This window comes from Electrona antarctica (assembly GCF_951216825.1).
Source record: "Electrona antarctica genome assembly, chromosome: 4".
NCBI lineage: Eukaryota > Metazoa > Chordata > Actinopteri > Myctophiformes > Myctophidae > Electrona > Electrona antarctica.
In genome coordinates, this window is record NC_136809.1 from 47,858,506 (window position 1) to 47,864,505 (window position 6,000).

At 43.2% G+C, this 6,000-nt stretch overlaps 1 protein-coding gene across 6 annotated transcripts in view; it reads right to left on the minus strand.

Annotated features, from left to right (window-relative positions):
- Nucleotides 1-6,000, minus strand: part of rbfox2 (RNA binding fox-1 homolog 2) — a 38,068-nt gene that overhangs the window by 17,036 nt on the left and 15,032 nt on the right. The window lies entirely within an intron of this gene.

A 6,000-nucleotide genomic window follows, 5' to 3' on the forward strand; every position in this document is an offset into this window, starting at 1 on the left:
CACACACACACACACACACACACACACACACACACACACACACACACACACACACACACACACACACACACACACACACACACACACACACACACACACACACACACACACACACACACACACACACACACACACACACACACTAATGCCGCTCGTATGATCCGACTGTAAAAAAAAAAACTAAAAAACGACCGTGAGCGACAAAGTCCTGCCCAAGCAGTAAATACATATACACACATACAACAACGACCCCCGGGAAATTCTCCTGAAACTACAATACATTGAAGCGTCCAGAAGAACAATGGCAAGAGTCACACAATCACACTAATACACTCGCATGCACGTGTGCACATTCCTTGGCTGCTGGCAGAGGGGGCATTGCTACCCTAAATGGTAATGCTTAGGAGGGCTGAGAGTGTGAAGACAGACAGGCGGGGGGTGTAGAGACAGAAAGAGGTGATGACTGAAAGAAGAGGCATTGGCCTGAACTGAACTGGAGACCGGTTATCACCGTCACTCATCCATGGGCGCTTTTTTTTTTTTTTTACCTCGGTTCCAATCGATACACTGGTACTACTGGCACACAACATAAATAACATGGAATGGCTGCTCGATATGTAATAGATGAACTGTAATAGTAATGGTGGATATGATACAACTGTTGTGTTCTTTGCAAAAAAAACAACAACAATTCAGTGTACATACATAGGTGCGTGTGCTTAAAGAGGTTGAGTGAATGATGATCTGCATTGCACAATGGATCTCCGTCCCTTTGGGAGTGTTAAAAGTGCATGGGTTGTTGGGCGTGTGTGTGTGTGTGTGTGTGTCCGCGTCCACCATCTGTCTCCCAGCTTCTGACCTTTTTCAGCCGTGCATCTGTGACACGGACAGTAGGGCCCTGAGTCCCTCAACTGTAGCTGATAATCTAGGGGATGCACATGGGGCGAGTTAACGGGACACGCTATGGTGATGTAGTCCATGGGCCGAGTTGGATTCATATCCAGTAACGGTACAGATTAAGTGTCCGTGTCATTTTTGATTTTTGTATTGGCTATTGAAAAATAGTGCATTTACAAGTTCACTGCCGAGCTTTGGACATTTTTGGGGAAAAAAATCTTGAAATTGTCATAACTACTGATTTAGAAGGTATTTGTAGAATCTGGAATGGGCTTCCGGCCTTAATGGGTTATAGGGACGTACGTGGGCTCATCGGGCTGAGTTGGATGAATATGCAGTAACGAGGCAGATTAAGGGATGTAGATACATGGGGTGAGTTGTGTTTGATTGGATTATGAATACTGTATTATTAGGCAGTAATGTAAACAGTACAGAGTACAGTCAAACACTTAGGATAGCACCGATAGCACCAAAAAAGGTCCTTGCGGTTCAATTCATAATCATGACAAAATTACAAAATTCAAATAATTAAATAAATACATGTTGGGGGGAAAAAGGCAGGGGGTTATATAGACTATATCTGCATGCAGCAACTGTAGCTGCAAATTAAAAGACGATATTGGCTATCTAGATACAACTTTCCATCAGTAAAATGTTGAAATATCACACTGTATCTGAAGTATGTACAATTTTGTAAGCAGGGTTCATGTCATGTTTTTGCAGCCATTACTAGAACAAGCACATCATTTGTAATAAGCCTTTTTGCATGTGGAGATCTTGGACTGGCACGACCTACTGGCTGACGGAATGACTAACACTAGATGCGTGGTGGAAGCTAAAAATTGATGGGAGTACAGAGTTGAGATTTTCTTTTTAGAGAACCTAATGGTAAGCACAGTGAATCTTACAAGAGGACTTTTACAGGTTCTCAACTGAAGAGTAGGCAGAAATATACAGCATTGCGTGAGGCACGGTGAGGGGGGCGACTAGTGCTTAATGGAACAAATGAACAATGATCAAATCAGCAACAGTTACTCACTTCACTGCCCTGACACTACTATTACTATTACTGTATATTGGACAAAATCTTATCCAAGATAAACTATTCTACGTTTCGGGCCTCAGAGGCTAGATCTCATCTCTTTGCCTAAATAGCCAACAGCTAATTTTGCCAATTGTTTGCCTATTTTTGTCAAAATGTTATGACATGCCCAGAATAGGGACAGTAGGGTTCATGTGGCTAAATGATTTTGGGAACAAATTAATTTTATACTACTTATTTGCATGGCTGGTCCTCTATCTATCCTGCCAACAGTGAGCTCTCTGCATTTCCATTATGCCTCCGAATGTCAAAGAATTACCCACATTTGTAAGGCAAGTTTATTCTTTCCTCTTCTGCCCTTTAATGCCGTTAGCCATGTTATTATATACATGGGCTACACCTGGAACAACTAGGGATGTTATTATATACATGGGCTACACCTGTAACAACTAGGGATGTTATTATATACATGGGCTACACCTGTAACAACTAGGGATGTTATTATATACATGGGCTACACCTGTAACAACCAGGGATGTTATTATATACATGGGCTACACCTGTAACAACTAGGGATGTTATTATATACATGGGCTACACCTGTAACAACTAGGGATGTTATTATATACATGGGCTACACCTGTAACAACTAGGGATGTTATTATATGCATGGGCTACACCTGTAACAACTAGGGATGTTATTATATACATGGGCTACACCTGTAACAACTAGGGATGTTAATAGCTAATCGATTAATCGCTGTTAATAAATCAAATTAGTCGTTAAACTCAACAGTTAATAACTAATCAAATTAATCGAAACGTCTCTGCTTTTGCCTGACAGGCAAGGCAGTGCACTTTTCATTTGATTCTATTTCAAAGATGCCATTGCCTGGCCCTGTATCGCAAATGGTAAAATAACTATTTGATTAAGGAATATAATGCCTTTTGTATTCTTTCTGTATATCAGCAAAGTGTAGAGTTTTATGTTAGACAATAGACATTGAGGGAAATTAAGAATGAAACGCTGCTTATCAACTAACCGGTTGATAAGCTTATCAAAAACGTATCAATTAACTATTAATGCATTAATCGATAATTCCCATCCCTAGTAACAACACACCCCGAATTCTTTGTATTGACTCCATGTGCAGAGTGGGAAAAGGAGAGAAAGTGGACTGGTTAGATAGGCCTCTGTGGACTGCATGTGACAAAAATGATGATAAACGATACTTGTGATAACCTTGCCTTGCAGCCAGCGACCCATCCTGAATTAACTGTATTTGTTCGCAATGTGGAGGTGAAAATGATAGTGGGCGGAGCTAGTCATACTGGGTCACCAGGTAACAGCTAACCTGGACTAGATTCAGAAATATTAACCCATTCTGGGTGGGAACCCCTTTCGGTGTTTCAAAGCATTATGTTATACTTTAGCTATTGAAAAATAGCAGATCTACAACTAAGCTCGTAGCGCGGCACCGAGTGCCGCGCTACGAGGTTACTTTTCTTTTATTCGGGTTCAGTCCAAAATGTATTAAGAGAGACGAGATGCTTGCCTGTGTTGTGGCTTAGAAAAGGAAAAGTCCATCGCCAAACTTAGGTCATTATAGAAAAGAGAGATTATCAGTAAAGTAATTTAAAAAAAAAAAGGTGAGAGGATATGTGAGCAATACTTTGAGGCAAGGTAGATTCACTTCATGCGGGAGTTGGACAGGGATTAACAAGGTAATTTATGCAGACAGTAACCCTGGTTACAAAAGAAATAATACGTGTAATGAAAAATAACTCCCTTATAAGTACACAGGAGCAGCTATGGGAGTGACGAGCCAGGACGGATCAACCCTGAGATACAGAAATAGACATCCACGGGTCAATGGGCTCGCTCCATGTCCACACGTTTGTCAAAACAAAAGGTAATTTCAACCATTAAGCCCTATTCAAAAATGTAGATTTGTTTTTCAGTGGTTAATGGTTAGCTTTTCATACTCCGTCGTACGCCGAAAATAACTGATTTGTGCGTCCCGTTTGTCACTTGAAAATCTGACGTTTTTGACCACTGTCGTACGATGAAACAAAAAATGGTTCATTCTCATTCCTAGAGGCAGTCCCGAACTAGCAGCGACTCCACTATGGCCCTCACTGCTCCTTCTGTCAAACCAAAATAGAAACAGAGAAAAAAAAGAGAGGGAAAAAAAAAGGCGCAGAGAAGAACCTTGTGTTTGTGTTGAACTAGTGGCCTTTTCAGAGTGGGTCCATTTTGAGCATCGCTTTAGCAGACGTCTCTGCCTGCCTGACACTACAGTATGTCAACAGCCTAGCGTCATCATCAACACATACAGTGTGTTCCCGCATGCGCTGTGAAATTATCTGCGTTTTGGTGAATAGTAGTGGCCTTGTCCTTTCATCAGAGTAGAAGCATCTCCTGAATAAGTACTATACAGCAAACATGAGAGAGAAAACATTCTTTGTTGCTCTAGTCTGCACACATGCACTGTACATACGTTGCACTTTACTCTATGTTGTGTCACGTGTGCGTGTGTGTGTGTGTGTGTGTGTGTGTGTGTGTGCGTGCGTGTTCGGTACAGTCATGTGCACATGTTAAGTGGTTGTGTAAGTAGTGTGTGCACTGGTTAGGCAATGACTCAGAGCAGTAGCTGTAGCTAGTTTACGTTCGGGTCAGTTAGCAGCAGCTAACGTCTGAGGAGGATGTTATAAAATGCAATCGTCTGCTGCAGTGACACTCTGTTATGGAGAGGAGGAGAAGAGAACTATGAGGAGAGGAGAGGAGGAGAGGGAACATGGCTAAGAGCGTTAACTAGGACAGCACTGGGCCATTTCACATGAATAATGACTTTTCACAATTTTTTTCCAGGCTTAAAGCCATTAGTCTACAGCCTAATTCAACAAACTTGAGGGTGGAAAATGTGACTCGTATTGTTAGCAGCGAACCAGCAATTCATATTTTTGGCTCAATAAGCATATCGTCGCTGTCGGGCAGAAACCTTGCATCTACACATGTAATCCTTGTGGTTTTTGTTTTTCCACAAATGAATACCCTGCCTATATAATATATATATATATATACACTTTCGTAAGACAGGGTCACGCAAAAGAAATGCTATTTGTCAAAAGATGACATGGAATGGGGACGCCAGGTGGCAAAGTATTTCTGTGTGTTTTATAAATAATTAACCGTTGAGAAGTATTAACAAGAGCTTGGAACTAAATAATAACTACACTGAACAAAGGGTTTTTCTTCCCCCCCCCCCCCCCCCCATTTCCTTAAATAGCACAGTTTCTGGACACGCCAAGATGTCGGGGCCGACAGCGGCGATAACCATGTATTGTACACCAATTCAGATGCAGGCTTTTGACATTGCCGTCTGTTGTCGGTTCGTGACCGGAGCCGCGAAACAGCTGGAGAAACATTGTACAATGTGTCTGTGGCATACCGATGAGCTAGGAGACCCCCCTCCTTGATAAATTATTCCATCCCAATTCCACCCACCCTCATTTCCCCCCTCCCCCATCGTTCTCTTCCTCCTCCCCCTCTCTTCTCCTCCTCCTCCCCTCTCTTCTCTTCTCTCCTCCCCCTCTCTTCTCCTCCGGTGCTGCTGCTGCTGTTCTCTTTCCCCTCACTCTGCCTGCTTTTCTTTTTACGCTTCATAAAATCCAGACGGGACCCTTGCATCTGTCCCGCCCCCCCGCATGTGTCAATCAGGCCTGCTGCTTCATAGCAACGGGCCCTCTGCTGGGCCCCGAGCGCCCGCCTCCCATCATGTTCCTCATCTCCTTATAGGGTAACGGATCTGCTCGTCAATACATCTCCGCCCCCTCCCACTCCGCCCCCATCCATTTCCTTGTAGGGTCTTGTCTGTGCTCCAAATCCCCCGTCCTCCCCCCAATAAAACTCTTGCCAAACCCCCCCTCCCTGTACACACACACACACACACACACACACACACACACACACACACACACACACACACACACACACACACACACACACACACACACACACACACACACACACACACACACACACACACACACACACACAC